Source organism: Marmota monax, unplaced genomic scaffold, assembly GCF_021218885.2.
Source record: "Marmota monax isolate L192 unplaced genomic scaffold, Marmota_monax_Labrador192_F-V1.1 WCK01_AAM20220418_F8-fsc00018, whole genome shotgun sequence".
Lineage (NCBI taxonomy): Eukaryota > Metazoa > Chordata > Mammalia > Rodentia > Sciuridae > Marmota > Marmota monax.
In genome coordinates, this window is record NW_026692201.1 from 7,566,679 (window position 1) to 7,582,557 (window position 15,879).

A 15,879-nucleotide genomic window follows, 5' to 3' on the forward strand; every position below is an offset into this window, starting at 1 on the left:
CTTGAACCCAGTGCCTCACGTGTGCTAGGCAAGTGCTCTACTATGAAGGTCTCACCAAGTTGCAGAGGATGGCCCTGAACTTGTGATCTTCAGCCTCCCAAGTAATCAGGATTACAGGTATGCACCACCACACTTGGCTATATTGTGCAATGTAAATAGTTAAAATTTTGTTAAGAATTTTTGCTTCTAGAGGCTGGGGCTATAGCTCAGTTGGTAGATTGCTTGCCTTCCACGCACAAGGCCCTGGGTTCAATGCCTGGCACCATGAAAAATAAAGAATTTTTGCATTTATGCTTATGAGGGATATTGGTCTAGAGTTTTCTTGTTTAATATTTAGGGTTTGGGGGTTGGGGTTGTAGATCAGTGGTAGAGCACCACTTGCCTAGCATGTGTGAGGCAGTGGGTTCGGTTCTCAGCACCACATATAAAACAAATAAATCAATAAAGTCCATCAATAACTAATAAAAATATTTAGAAAAAAATATATTTAGGGTTTGGGTATTAGAGTGATGTTTCAGAGAATAAACTGGGAAGTATTTCTTTCTTTTCAATTTTCTGGAGGATACTAAGTATAATTAAAATGTTGTCATCCTTTAAAATATACCATATTAATACCATATAACAGAGAACTGGAGTGACTCTATTACTATCAGATAAAGTACACTTTGAATAAAGAATATTAACAGGGAAGCAGAGGGCCATTTGTACATTGGATCATTTCATAGTGATAAAAAGGCCCTGGGTTTGATCCCCAGCACCACGCACACATAAAAAATTATCTAAATAACAGAATAATTACTTTTATAGAACTAAGGGTGGAACCTCATAACAACATTTAGTAAAAATGGACAGAACTACAAGAAATAGAAGAAGACCCACAATCACAGTCAAATTTCTATATTTTCTTAATAATAGAATGAGAAGACAGAAAATCATGAAGAATATAGAGGATTTGAGTAAAAATATCAACCAACTTGATTTTTTATTTTATTGTACTGGGGATTGAATCAGTATTCAGAGTGCTAAGTAAGTGCTCTGCCCTGAGCTATAACCCCAGTATTTATTTTTATTTTTTTGAGACAGGGTGTCACTACATTGCCCAGGCTGGCCTCCAACTTTTGGGTTCTCCTGCCTCAGCCTTTCCAATCTCTGAAGTTTACATGCCAGCACCACTGCTAGGCTTCAACCCACGTGACTTGATTGACATTTGTGGAATACTTCACCCAATAACTGTGGAATACACATTTACTTCAAATACACACTAAAGATTTACTAAGACTATTCTCTGGTCCGCAGAACAAATATCAGTAAATTTTAAATAATTCAAATGATGGAAAGTATATTCCCTGATCACAGTGACATTAAATTAGAAATCAATTATGAAAGATAATCAGAATCTCTTAATATCAGACCAAGTAACACACTTAAAAAGAATCCATGAGTCAAATAAGAAATCAACAGAGAAATTAGTATTTTGAAACAAGGAAAATGAAAATACAATGTATTAAGATATGTGGGATACAGCTAAGGAGTGCCTGGAGGACACTTACCCCACCAAATGTCTATATTACAGAAGAGACATCTTACATCAAGGACCTGTTTCTGTGTTAGGAAAGCAAAAAAGTAAAATTAAAACCTTAAAAACTAAAAATAATTTAAAGCATTAGAAAGGAAATAATTAACAGAAGAAATTAATTACCTAAAGAAGCAGAAAAAAAAAATTAGAACCTAAAGGAGGCTTTGAGATCTGAGAACCGCTTTGTGATTCCTAAATCTGATAAACCTCTCCCCAGATTGGTCAGGAAAAATGACACAGATGAGGAATTCAAGGAATGAGAGGGGTCGGATTTTTTATAGGCATTACAAGGGCAATAAAGAAATATTAACAGATTCACATGAACAAATTAAAACAATTTGGATATTTTCACAAATTATTAAAGCTTACTCAAGAGGAAACAGCAATAAGAATTTATTGAATTAGTAAGTGCTAACTATTATGGTCAGAGTGCTGAATCCCGGCTTTACAGAAGCTCTCAGTTTATTGCAGAGGAGAAACAACAACTAAAGTTAATGCTGATCCAGAGGAAAGAAGTGGAGGAAAACTGGTTCATGGAAAAACTTCTCGGGGGTATAAGAATCGGCTGAAAACGTTCAACAGAACAAGAATTGCAAGCGAGCTCGGACGCACATAGGATCCACAGGACCAGGTCCTCACTCTTGCTAACTCCCAGTCTCAGGTTAGTGCCAGCTAGCTCTTTCCCACCCACTCGGCAAGCCAATGAGCAATCACCTAGGGTTTTGCGCTTGCGCATTATAGCAAAGAGCGCTTAGGAGGGGGCTAGGCGGCTGCCGGAAGTGTGACCTCTAGCTCTCGTTGGTGGTTCCCATCCGGGGTCATGTCGATCTTCCGGATATCTCTGACAGGCTTTCTAAGCCGCTTTTTCGGCGACTTTTTGGTCTTCCGCTTTTTGCCACCGCCCCCAACCCTCCACACCCTTGCGGGCCCTGCCTTTTCTTGTGTCGCTCCTCCCATGGCAGCCGCGCTCCGGCTTAGATTGTAAGCCGGAACGGGAGCTGGGCCTAGCCATCGCACTACCACTACTACCTCCTGTGGCTCCGGCGCAGCCACGACCGAGCACGCCTGGCCGCCGCCGCTGGCTCCTGGGAACGCTTGGGCAGGCAGTTCGGGTAGGCGCTGTTGACCCCTTCTGCAAGGACACGTGTGAGTTTAGGGGGCTTCGGAGAGGGATACAGCTGTGAAGGCCCTAGTCGGGGGCGGGGCGCGTGTAACTTTCTGAAACTAGCGTTTTGTTTTGCGTGGGAGGGTCTGGCAATACCTTGTAGCTATCTTAGAATTACGGGCAGCTCCACTTTCCGAAAAATCTCAGGACCACTTCTCCAGTTTTCTTTTCCTGGAGTCCTGCCCCCACGCAGCCTCCAACCTCCGCTCCCTCCCTGCCTTGTCCTCAGTCCAGAATCAAAAGAGGAAGATTGCCTTGGGACTCCTGCATGGTGTTTCAAAAGGCGGGGAACAACTAAGGTAAATATCTAGATTAATGAACTATTTCACTTTTTGACGTGTTGTGACATTATTATGTCATATGTTCTATTGTCAGATTTCGGTGAGCTGGGTTGAAATATAGTGGAAAATTGCTGACTTTTTTGAATTGGAATTTGTGTGTGTATGTGTCGTGCTGGGGTATGAATGCAGGACCTCATGCATGCTAGCCACATCTCTAACCATAATTAACCACTTAAAAGGTATTTACCTTTGGGCTGGAGTTGTGGCTCAGTGGTAGAATGCTTGTAAGGCCCTGGGTTCGATTCTCAGTACCACATATAGATAAATGAATAAAATAAAGGTCCATCAATACCTAAAAAATATATTTAAAAAGGTATTTACCTTTTAAGACTTATAATTAAATGAGGCGAAATTGCCTCAGTTCTTCATTTTATGGGAAAATTTGCAGGTTGGCCTGATAGTAGAATACCCCCCCCCCCCCCCCTTTTTTTTTTTTGGTACTGGGGATCGAACCCAGGACCTCCCACAAGTTAGGCAAGGGCTCTGTCACTGAGCTATACCCCTGGCCCTTTTGAGACTTGCCTTGCAAAGTTGCACAAACTGGTCTGGAATTTGTGATCCTCCTGCCTCAGCCTCCCAAGTCACTGTAATTACAGGTATGTACGTCCTGGCCCAGCCTTTATATATAGGATCTTTATCTCTCTCTAGGTAAGAACACAGGGGCCTGTGTCTCACAAGTTCTGGGTTATTTAGATTGTCTTGTTTTGTCTCTTTAAACTTTGTTCAAGTTAGAAGTTATTTATATTTAGATTGCACATACCAGTAGGGTGAACAGAAAAGAATCAAAGAGAAACTGCTAAACTCAAGCCAAGTTGGTAACTTACTAACATATGTTCCTTGTGTAATTTTGTGAGGAAACTGATCATAATCAATCACTAGGTTGTTTTTTTGTATGACTGGCAACATACTACTTTTGTAGATACCATATTTAGTTACCACAAGGTTTTTAAAATGTACTGATTAGCAATCATAAGATTCTTAATTTGTACTGATTAATACCCAATAATATTTAACGTTTTTAACCAATAACATTTGTTAGTATGCATAGCCCCAATTATGTCTGTCTAGAAGTGTCCTGTAACACAGAGGTTCCATGTGAAACAGGCCAGTCAGTAATTTGGAACTACGTTCTTTTTTTTTTTTTTTTTTTAAATATTTTTTTAGTTGTTGATGGACTTTATTGTCTTTATTTTTATGTGGTGCTGAGAATGGAACCCAGTGCTTTATGCATGCTAGGTGAGCACATTACCACTGAGCCACAACCCCAGCCCCTGGAACTATGTTCTTTTTTTAAAACATGAGATTCTTTTTTAACACTTGGATGGGGTTTAATTCTTAATGTAAAGGAATACTGTGTTCAGAACCTGCAAGTGATTTTGACAGTTGGTGAACAGCATTTAGGAATTGGACTTTTTCAGTTGTGAAGGATAAAGGTAGGTTTGGGAGATCAAAGGTATGGACAAGATGAACAGATAAGTTGGTTTAGCCAGTATAGTTTCAGTGTTTTTTTATATTAGGTATATTCTGTTTTCCAAATGATAAAGGAATTATGTAACCTTGAATGTTCAGTAATTTGTTGGGGGAGAGGTCAAGTTCAGGACAGAAATTCCAGATTGTAAACTAGAGAATCAAATACTATATCACTAGGAAATACTTTGTAAAATACTTTATTACTACCTTATCTCATTTATGATTATTGACAAATAAGTTTGTATAATTTCCCATTAGGGAAAACTTATTTAGGAAACAATCTTTCAGGTTCTCTCCTTAATGCAAGAAAGGATAGAATGGTTTAAGAAACAGTTTAAATTTACACAGATTATTATATTTTAAAGTTAAGGACTGACAACTTTTAAGGTAAGAAAAATAGGATACTGCCTATCCTGAATTTTATTATAAAATTTGTCATACCTATTACCACAGGTTAAGCAGAGTAATGCTTAATATAGATCATAACTACTTCGTGAACAATTTTTTCATTAAGAATATGAAGAGGAATGGGGATGTTAAATCAGTGGTAGGTGTTTGCCTAGAAGGCACAATGCCCTGGGCTCCATCATCAGCATCACAAGAGAAAAAAAAAAAAATGTATACACACACACACACACACACACATGCACGCACGCACGCATATGCACTCACACATGAAGAAAATAAAAGTTCTAAAATTTTGTAAAGTTATGGTATGGCAATGGTTTTACTTGATTTTATTCTGTCAAACTCTATATTCTACTTAAAAAAGATCTCTGGTAATATTTATAATGGATTGTAGTTTTTCCCAAATCATTGTTGAAATATTTTAGAAAAAAACAATTGAAATTCATGGGCTTTTGGTTTACTTATCTCTAGAAGGCCATGCAGGATACTTATATTGGGGAACATTGCATGCCACTGATAAATTTCCTGGGAATGACTCTCTTCACTTGAAGTCTGAATTGTTTAAGAGCCTGATTTCTGAAGAGAACCTGACAGATGCATTGTTTTCAAGGGACTGCAGAAATGTCAATTCTTATCTGGGAATTTTAGATCGTCTGAATTCTAGTTATTTTCCCTAGAGAACTTTAGGTTGTAGAATCATTTTAAACTTTTAAGCCTGGGGTGTTGGTTAATAACTTTGTAATTTGAACCACAGGACACCTTTTGACTTATATTTAGTTTGCGTTTGCTCATGTAATGGGATAGAAATAAGATAAGGTTGGTACCTAGTTCATTTTGCATCTTAAAGTCTGAAATGCACACATATAAAGACCCTATTTGGATCTAGAGGAAAAAAAATCACAAAAACTTTATAGGTATAAATAAAAGTGTCTTATGTTTTAAATTCTGAACTTATTTGAATAAACCTGAAAATAGACCCCCACCTCATACTGGGGATTGAACCCAGGATCTTGCACATGCTCTCCCACAAGTTGCATTTCCAGTCTGAAAATAAAACATTTTAATTGTTTTTCTGAATACAGATTCCTTTCTTTGATTGAATCTATAGTATCTGTATTCCAACAAAATGAGATGTTAAGCAGGATGAAGTACAGTGAATTATATTTAATTTCATATCTTATTAGTCCTATGAAATAGGAATTATGTTTTGTGGGAAGTTAGGTCAGAGAATCAGAATAAAGAAGGCTGAGGTCCATCCCAAGACAAAAGATAGAACGGGAGTTAGTTGCCACAATTATTGAATGTACTTTTAATAATGGATTCCCTAGAATGCTGTTTAGCAATGTATTTGTCCACTTCCTTTGTTCAGTGAACTTCAGGGAGTAAAGGTCAGCAGATATTGATTTTCTTTCTTTTTTTAAAAAAATATCTCCTTTAACAAGAAAGTTATAGGAGAAACTTTCTTCTGCCTGCTAAGAAAAGTTGAAAAATTCTGTTTTTCTAGGGGTAATACTGTGTCTCTGGGACAAATTATAGAGTCAGGCATTGGGATAAAATTTGATGATGGTCCAGAGACTCTTGTCCATAGTTGTTGATGAACTCTGGGCTGACGAATCTCACTGTCTGTGGCCAACCTAGGGAATGTTAATCTTACAGAATTAAAGCAAAAGCAAGGACCAAGTCTATATGAATGATTTAGTAGTTTCTTCCCAGATCTTTTTTTTCCCTTTTGTTGGCTTTTCCAGTTTTTCCAACCCTCCTAGTCTCAATCTCCAGAGACATAACCATTTCATTTCTTTTAATTTGGCTAGGTGTTATTTTCCTCTGTTTAAAAAAGAAAAAAAATTCCATAGCTCATTATTTTGATTTACTTTTACTGAAAATGAAGATTTAGCATCTTTTTGTATCTTTTGTTACCCTCCACATTAGTATGTATACAAAAATTACTATATATATATACATACACACAACATAATAAATCTAATATATAAATGCAGTATATAATAAATAATGTATAACAAATAATCACTTTTTGCTTAAATCAGTGTATTTAGTGATTAGATTATTATAAGAACTGAGTATGAATATATTTCCTTTTTTATATTACCTTTAAAGTGTTTTTCTGTAGTTTATTTTTAATTAGGTGCTTTTCTATATTTCTATAATTATTTCTGCCCTGTTAGCTGAACTCTCTGATCAAATATATCAGATAATCTACCAGCTAAATTTTTTTTTCTTTGAATATTTCTAAAACCTTCCATCCTCCTGCTCTAATTTTGAGCTATGAGCTTTCTTTTAACATCATCTTAGAAATTTACTTTGTTTCTGCCCTTTCTTGCATCAGGTTTTCTTTTTCTTTTTCTTCTACATGTTGAAAAACATTTTTATTCTTGCTTGCATGGATAGTATAGTTGAGTATAGAATTACACCTTAAGGGCATTGAAGGCATTAGTCTATATCTTGTAGTTTCTATTGTTGCTTTGGGGAAGTTGAAAGGCATTTTGATTCCCAGCTTTTTTTGTTTGTTTACTTTAACATTTTCCTCCTCTGGAATATTTTTTTTTTAAATTTTTTATTGTGGGTTGTTCAAAACATTACAAATTTCTTGACATATCATATTCCACACTTTGATTCTAGTGGGTTATGAACTCCCACCTTCACCCCATACACAGATTGCAGATTCACATCAGTTACACATCCATTGATTTACATATTGCCATACTAGTGTCTGTTGTGCTCCGCTGCCTTTCCCATCATCCACCCTCCCCCCTCCCCACCTCTCCCCTCCCCTCCCCTCCTCTCTCTCTACCCCCTCCACTGTATAACCCTGAGGGTCTCCTTCCATTACCGTGCAATTTACCTTCTCTCTCCCTTTCCCTCCCACCTCTCATCCCTGTTAAATGTTAATCTTCTTCTCCTGTTCTTCGTCCCTACTCTGTTCTTAGTTACTTTCCTTATATCAAAGAAGACATTTGGCATTTGTTTTTTAGGGATTGGCTAGCTTCACTTAGCATAATCTGCTCTAATGCCATCCATTTCCCTGTAAATTCTATGATTTTGTCATTTTTTAATGCAGAGTAATACTCCATTGTGTATAAATGCCACATTTTTTTTATCCATTCGTCTATTGAAGGGCATCTAGGTTGGTTCCACAGTCTTGCTATTGTGAACTGTGCTGCTATGAACATCGATGTAGCAGTGTCCCTGTAGCATGCTCTTTTTAGGTCTTTAGGGAATAGACCAAGAAGGGGAATAGCTGGGTCAAATGGTGGCTCCATTCCCAGCTTTCCAAGAAATCTCCATACTGCTTTCCAAATTGGCTGCACCAATCTGCAGTCCCACCAGCAATGTACAAGTGTACCCTTTTCCCCACATCCTCGCCAGCACTTGTTGTTGTTTGACTTCCTAATGGCTGCCAATCTTACTGGAGTGAGATGGTATCTTAGGGTGGTTTTGATTTGCATTTCTCTGACAGCTAGAGATGTTGAGCATTTTTTCATGTACTTGTTGATTGACTGTATGTCCTCCTCTGTGAAGTGTCTGTTCAGGTCCTTGGCCCATTTGTTGATTGGGTTGTTTGTTCTCTTATTGTCTAATTTTTTGAGTTCTTTGTATACTCTGGATATTAGGGCTCTATCTGAAGTGTGAGGAGTAAAGATTTGTTCCCAGGATGTAGGCTCCCTATTTACCTCTCTTATTGTTTCTTTTGCTGAGAAAAAACTTCTTAGTTTGAGTAAGTCCCATTTGTTGATTCTAGTTATTAACTTTTGTGCTATGGGTGTCCTATTGAGGAATTTGGAGCCCGACCCCACCGACTGTAGATCGTAGCCAACTTTTTCTTCTATCAGGCGGCGCGTCTCTGATTTGATATCAAGTTCCTTGATCCATTTTGAATTCACTTTTGTGCATGGCGAGAGAAAGGGATTCAGTTTCATTTTGTTGCATATGGATTTCCAGTTTTCCCAGCACCATTTGTTGAAGATGCTATCCTTCCTCCATTGCATGCTTTTAGCCCCTTTATCAAATATAAGATAGTTGTAGTTTTGTGGATTGGTTTCTGTGTCCTCTATTCTGTACCATTGATCCACACGCCTGTTTTGGTACCAGTACCATGCTGTTTTTGTTACTATTGCTCTGTAGTATAGTTTGAAGTCTGGTATCGCTATACCGCCTGATTCACACTTCTTGCTTAGCATTGTTTTTGCTATTCTGGGTCTTTTATTTTTCCATATGAATTTCATGATTGCTTTCTCTATTTCTACAAGAAATGCCATTGGGATTTTGATTGGCATTGCATTAAACCTATAGAGAACTTTTGGTAATATCGCCATTTTGATGATGTTAGTTCTGCCTATCCATGAACAGGGTATATTTTTCCATCTTCTAAGATCTTCTTCTATTTCTCTCTTTAGGGTTCTGTAGTTTTCATTGTATAAGTCTTTCACCTCTTTTGTTAGGTTGATTCCCAAGTATTTTATTTTTTTTGAAGATATTTTGAATGGAGTGGTTGTCCTCATTTCCATTTCAGAGGATTTGTCGCTGATATACAGGAATGCCTTTGATTTATGCGTGTTGATTTTGAATCCTGCCACTTTGCTGAATTCATTTATTAGCTCTAATAGTTTCTTTGTAGAGCCTTTTGGGTCTGCTAGATATAGAATCATATCATCTGCAAATAGTGATAATTTAATTTCTTCTTTTCCTATTTTTATGCCTTTAATTTCTTTCGTCTGTCTAATTGCTCTGGCCAGTGTTTCGAGAACTATGTTGAAGAGAAGTGGAGAGAGAGGGCATCCCTGTCTTGTTCCAGATTTTAGAGGGAATGCCTTCAGTTTTTCTCCATTCAGAATAATGCTAGCCTGAGGCTTAGCATAGATTGCTTTTACAATATTGAGGTATGTTCCTGTTATCCCTAGTTTTTCTAGAGTTTTGAACATAAAGGGATGCTGTACTTTGTCAAATGCTTTTTCCGCATCTATCGAGATGATCATATGGTTCTTATTTTTAAGTCTATTGATGTGGTGAATAACATTTATTGATTTCCGTATATTGAACCAGCCTTGCATCCCAGGGATGAATCCTACTTGATCATGGTGTACAATTTTTTTTATATGTTTTTGTATCCGATTCGCCAGAATTTTATTGAGGATTTTTGCATCTAGGTTCATTAGAGATATTGGTCTGTAGTTTTCTTTCTTTGAAGTGTCTTTGTCTGGTTTAGGTATCAGGGTGATGTTGGCCTCATAAAATGAATTTGGAAGTTCTCCCTCCTTTTCTATTTCCTGAAGTAGCTTGAAAAGTATTGGTATTAGTTCTTCTTTAAAGGTTTTGTAAAATTCTGCTGTATACCCATCGGGACCTGGGCTTTTCTTAGTTGGTAGTCTTTTGATGGTTTCTTCTATCTCCTCAATTGATATTGGTCTGTTTAGGTTTTCTATATCCTCCTGACTCAATCTGGGCAGATCATATGACTTAAGAAATTTATCTATGCCTTCACTATCTTCTAATTTATTGGAGTATAAGGATTCAAAATAGTTTTTGATTATCTTCTGTATTTCTGAAGTGTCTGTTGTGATATTGCCTTTTTCATCCCGTATGCTAGTAATTTGAGTTCTCTCTCTTCTTCTCTTCACTAGCATCGCTAAGGGTCTGTCGATTTTGTTTATTTTTTCAAAGAACCAACTTTTAGTTTTGTCAATTTTTTCAATTGTTTCTTTTGTTTCGATTTCATTAATTTCAGCTCTGATTTTAATTATTTCTTGCCTTCTACTTCTTTTGCTGTTGTTTTGCTCTTCTTTTTCAAGGATTTTGAGATGAAGTATGAGATCATTTATTTGTTGGTTTTTTCTTTTTTTAAGGAATGAACTCCAAGCAATGAATTTTCCTCTTAGAACTGCTTTCAATGTGTCCCATAGATTCCGATATGTTGTGTCTGTGTTTTCATTTATCTCTAAGAATTTTTTAATTTCCTCCTTGATGTCTTCTATAACCCATTGATCATTCAGTAACCTATTGTTCATTCTCCAATTGATGTATGCTTTTTCCTTCCTTCTTTTATCGTTGATTTTCAGTTTCATTCCATTATGATCAGATAAGATGCATGGTAATATCTCTACTCCTTTATATTGTCTAAGAGTTGCCCTGTGACATAATATATGATCTATTTTTGAGAAGGATCCATGTGCTGCTGAGAAAAAAGTGTAACTGCTTGATGTTGGGTGGTATACTCTATATATGTCAATTAGGTCTAGGTTATTAATAGTGTTATTGAGTTCTATAGTTTCCTTATTCAACTTTTGTTTGGAAGATCTGTCCAGTGGCGAGAGAGGTGTGTTGAAGTCTCCCATGATTATGGTGTGGTGGTCTATTAGACTCTTGAACTTGAGAAGAGTTTGTTTGACGAACATAGCTGCACCATTGTTTGGGGCATAAATATTTATGATTGTTATGTCTTGTTGGTGTATGGTTCCCTTAAGCAGTATGTAGTGTCCCTCTTTATCTCTTTTGATTAACTTTGGCTTGAAATCTATTTTATTTGATATGAGTATGGACACGCCTGCTTGTTTCCGAAGTCCATATGAGTGATATGATTTTTCCCAACCTTTCACCTTCAGCCTATGTATGTCTTTTCCTATCAAATGCGTCTCCTGTAGGCAGCATATTGTTGGGTCTTGTTTTGTGATCCATTCTACTAGCCTGTGTCTCTTAATTGGTGAGTTTAAGCCATTAACATTTAGGGTTATTATTGAGATATGGGTTGTTCTTCCAGCCATATTTGTTTATTTCTGTTACTAAACATTGTTTGTTTTCCTCTTTGATTGTTTCCCCCCCCCCCTTTACTGTCCTACCTCCCACTGTTGGTTTTCATTGTTATTTTCCATTTCCTCTTCCTGTAATACTTTGGCTAGGATGTTTTGAAGAGATGGTTTTCTAGCTGCGAATTCTTTAAACTTTTGTTTATCGTGGAAGGTTTTAATTTCATTCTCCATCCTGAAGCTTAATTTCGCTGGATACACAATTCTTGGTTGGAACCCATTTTCTTTCAGTGTTTGAAATATGTTATTCCAGGATCTTCTAGCTTTCAGAGTCTGTGTTTAAAGATCAGCTGTTATCCTGATTGGCTTGCCCCTAAATGTAATCTGCTTCCTTTCTCTTGTAGCTTTTAAAATTCTCTCCTTATTCTGTATGTTGGGCATCTTCATTATAATGTGTCTAGGTGTGGATCTCTTATGATTTTGCACATTCGGCGTCCTGTAGGCTTCTAGGATTTGGGATTCTGTCTCATTCTTCAAGTCTGGGAAGTTTTCTTGTATTATTTCATTGAATAGACTGCTCATTCCTTTGGTTTGGAGCTCTGTACCTTCCTGTATCCCAATGACTCTTAAGTTTGGTGTCTTAATGTTATCCCATATTTCTTGGATGTTCTGCTCATGGTTTCTTAACAGTCTTGCTGAGCTGTCTATGTTCTTTTCCAGTTGAAATACTTTGTCTTCATTGTCTGATGTTCTATCTTCTAAGTGTTCTACTCTGTTGGTAGTATTCTCCATTGAGTTTTTAAGTTGGTTTATTGCTTCCTGCATTTCTAGGATTTCTGATTGCTTGTTTTTTATAACCTCTATCTCCCTGTATAGTTGATCCTTTGCTTCCTGGATTTGTTTGCGTAATTCGTTGTCGAAGTGATCTTTCATTGTCTGATTTTGCTGTTTAATGTCTTCCTTGATACTCCAGATCATCTGAAGCATGTATATCCTGAATTCTTTATCTGACATTCCATCTGCTGCAGCTGTTACCTCTTCTAAAGTTGCGTTGACCTGCATTGCTTGTGGTCCTTTCTTTCCTTGTCTTTTCATACTGCTTGCGTATCTTTCCTGCAGGTGCGGGCGGCGGCTCTGCTCTCTCCTTATTTCAATTGGGGTGTCGTGGCTACCACGCCGGCAGGTCACTGGGCCTGTTCTGGGAGCTGGTGGCGGCTCTGTTCTGCCCCTACTCCCATTGGGGTGACGTGTCTGTCGTACCAGCAGGCCACTGGGCCTGTCCCGCTGGTCGGTCGCAGATCTGCCCACCTTTCGGGCACGGGTGGAGGCTCTGCTTTGCCCCTACTCCAATTGGGGTGTCGTGACTACCCCGCCTGCAGGATGCTGGGTCTGTTCCTGGCAAGGGAGGCGACTCTGCTCTGTCACTACTCCAATTAGGGTGGTGTTTGTACCCCGCCGGCAGGCTCCTGGGCCTGATCCGCCGGTCTGTTGTAGGTCTGCCTACCTTGAAGGCGCGGGCGGCGGATCTGCCCTGCCCCTCCTACCACGCCTGCGGACCCCTGGGCCTGATCTGCAGGTTGATCACTGGTCTGCTCACCCTGCGGGCACGGGTGGCGGTTCCGCTCCACCCCCACTCCAATTGGGGTCACGTGACCACCACACCGGCAGGGCCTGATCTGGGCGTGGGATAAGGATCTGCTCTGCCCCTACTCGAGTTGGGGTGACGTGTGTACCACACTGGCAGGCCACTGGGCCTGACCCGCCAGGCTGTCACAGGTCTGTTTACCTTGCAAGCGCGAAGGGCGGCTCTGCCCTGCCCCTCCTACCACGCCCATGTACTACTGGGTCGTGGGTCTGCCCACCTGGCGGGTGTGGGTGGCGGCTCCGCTCCGCCCCCTCTCCAATTGGGGTCACGCGGTCACCACGCTGGCGAGCCGCTGGGCCTGCTCCGGGGGCTGGCGGCGGCCCGGCTCCTTCCCTCTGGCTCGAGGACAAATTGAGGAGACTCGGGTGACTGAGCCTCACCCCCCTTACCAGGAGACCAACTGCTTATGTCACCGCTGGTATTGATGAAGATCTCTCCTCCACCGCTTTCTGCTGACATCAGATCTCTGCCATGTTGGTATCCTATGCGAATGGCAGCATTTCGTTCCCCTTGCCAGGCAACCCAAGCAATGGGTGAGTCCTGACCTGCCCTCAGCAGGACCCGGACCGAGACACAGTTTCCGCGGGCTCCTAGCCCCGGTCCAGGGAAGTTCCGGGAGCCGGAACTCGGCCGCTCCGTGCTCGGTGTAAGCTCCTATAAGTGTAAGCTCCAAGAAGCAGTCCCCGCGGGCTCAGTTCCGGGAGCTGGAATTCGGCTTCTTGGTGCTTCGTGTTTGCTCTGATATTAGCAGGGTCCAAGAAGCAGCCTCCGCAGGCTCCGCAGCCCGGAGCCAGGGCGGTTCCGGGACGGTTCCGGGAGCCGGAACTCGGCCGCCCCGCGCTCCGTGTTCACTCCGATAAGATCAGATTTTAAGAAGCCCCCAGGCGCTGAACCCTAGCAATCTGTCTGCAAGCCGCAGGCGAATTGCAGCCTGAAATTACCTGTTCTATGGCTGAATGAGCTGCGGTCAGTCAAAAACAGGTGTGGTGACGTCAGTTTACCAACATGGTGGCTGCTGGCCTCCTCTGTGGTCTGACCGGTGTGGAGAACCGAGATGGACCGCTTCCTTCCCCGTCTCGAACCCAGAATTCAGCCCTGAGTGCGGTGCTTGCGCGTCTGGCAGAAACTGCAGCGCTGTAACCCTGCGTCGCTATCTCCTCGTTTCCCAGCGCGCGCTGCAGACTCTAGCCGCGGGGCGATTTGCTTAATAAGCAGTGTTACCCTCCATGCGACAAACCTCTCGCGTTTGAGTCCCCGTAGCCGATCCTCATGCGATGGAAATCCTTCCTCCAGGTTCCGGCGCACCCCACTATTGCTGGAAATTCCTAACAAGATATCCTTTAGCCGTCCTGACTTGTCATACTCCCACACAGTGAAGCAGCACACGGGGGTAATGCACTCCCCTCGCCGCCATCTTCCCTCTAAAATAATCCTGGAATATTTTTTTAAAAAATGTTTTTAGATGTAGGTGGACACAATAGTTTTTTTTTTTTTTTAGTTGTTAATGGACCTTTATTTTACTTATTTGTATGTGGTGCTGAGAATCAAACCCAGTGCCTCATACATGCCAGGCAAGCGCTCTACCATGGAGCACAATCCCAGCCCTCCTCTGGAATATTATGAACTGTATTTTCCTGATAGTCTGAAATTTTATCACAATAACTTTGATTTGTATTTCTTTTATTGTCGTTTGTATTTATTGGATTCTTTTAATCTAGGGAATAATTATATTTTGAAAAACATACCCAGTCCTGGGTATATTTTGATTTTATTTGTTTGGTAATTTCCTTCTTTATATTTTTTCTGTTCCTCCTGGATCTTATATTAATAATGTTGGATATTGGATCACATAGTTTGATTTTCTTTTCTTTCCTGTTGACCTGCCTCTTTTCTGTCACTACCAATTTTTCCTTTTTGTTTTATTTAAAAAAAAATTTTTTTTATTTGTTTATTTCTTGTGGTACTGGGGATTGAACCCAGGACACCCTACCACTGAATTATATCCCTAACTCTTTCTCAATATTTTATTTTGAGACTGGGTCTCCTTAAATTTCCCTGGGCTGGTCTTGAATTTGCATTCCTGCCTCAGTCTCCTGAGTAGCTGGGATTACAGGTTTCTGCCACTGTGCTGGCTTTTTTTTTTTTTTTTTTTTGGTGTGTTGTGTGTGCGTGACAGTGTTTCTGTTTATATTCACAGTTCCTTTTTTGTCTTTTTTTTTTTTTTTTTCTTTCTCCCCTTTTGGTGATTTATGAATGTCTTCCAGTTACTGGAAGTCTATATGGAAGCTCTATATTATAGGTGGGGCCTGTTAACTACTAAGCTTCTGTGTAGGTTGATCAAGTACTACAGCAAGCTTGGCTTTTCCTTGGTGGACACCAATTATGCTATAATTTTTCTTGTTACTATGTTATATAGTTTCTCTCTGGTTTTGTTCAGAGAAGTTTTTTTTTTTTTTTTTTTTTTTTTTAATTGCTTGCTTTGGGAAGGTGACCTGGGGTCCCATTTTTACTTTGTACAT

At 39.8% G+C, this 15,879-nt stretch overlaps 1 protein-coding gene across 5 annotated transcripts in view; it reads left to right on the plus strand.

Moving 5' to 3' along the window:
• The first annotated feature begins 2,375 nt into the window (after window positions 1-2,375).
• Tent2 (terminal nucleotidyltransferase 2) overlaps window positions 2,376-15,879 on the plus strand; it is a 69,501-nt gene continuing 55,997 nt past the window's right edge. For 2 of the 5 annotated variants that reach the window (XM_058574317.1, XM_058574325.1), the window contains exons 1-2: window positions 2,376-2,722; window positions 2,971-3,040. The gene's annotated coding sequence lies outside the window, so the exon portion shown is untranslated. The remainder of the gene's footprint in view (window positions 2,723-2,970; window positions 3,041-15,879) is intronic. The other 3 variants (XM_058574319.1, XM_046427716.2, XM_046427725.2) reach the window with 3 other exon arrangements.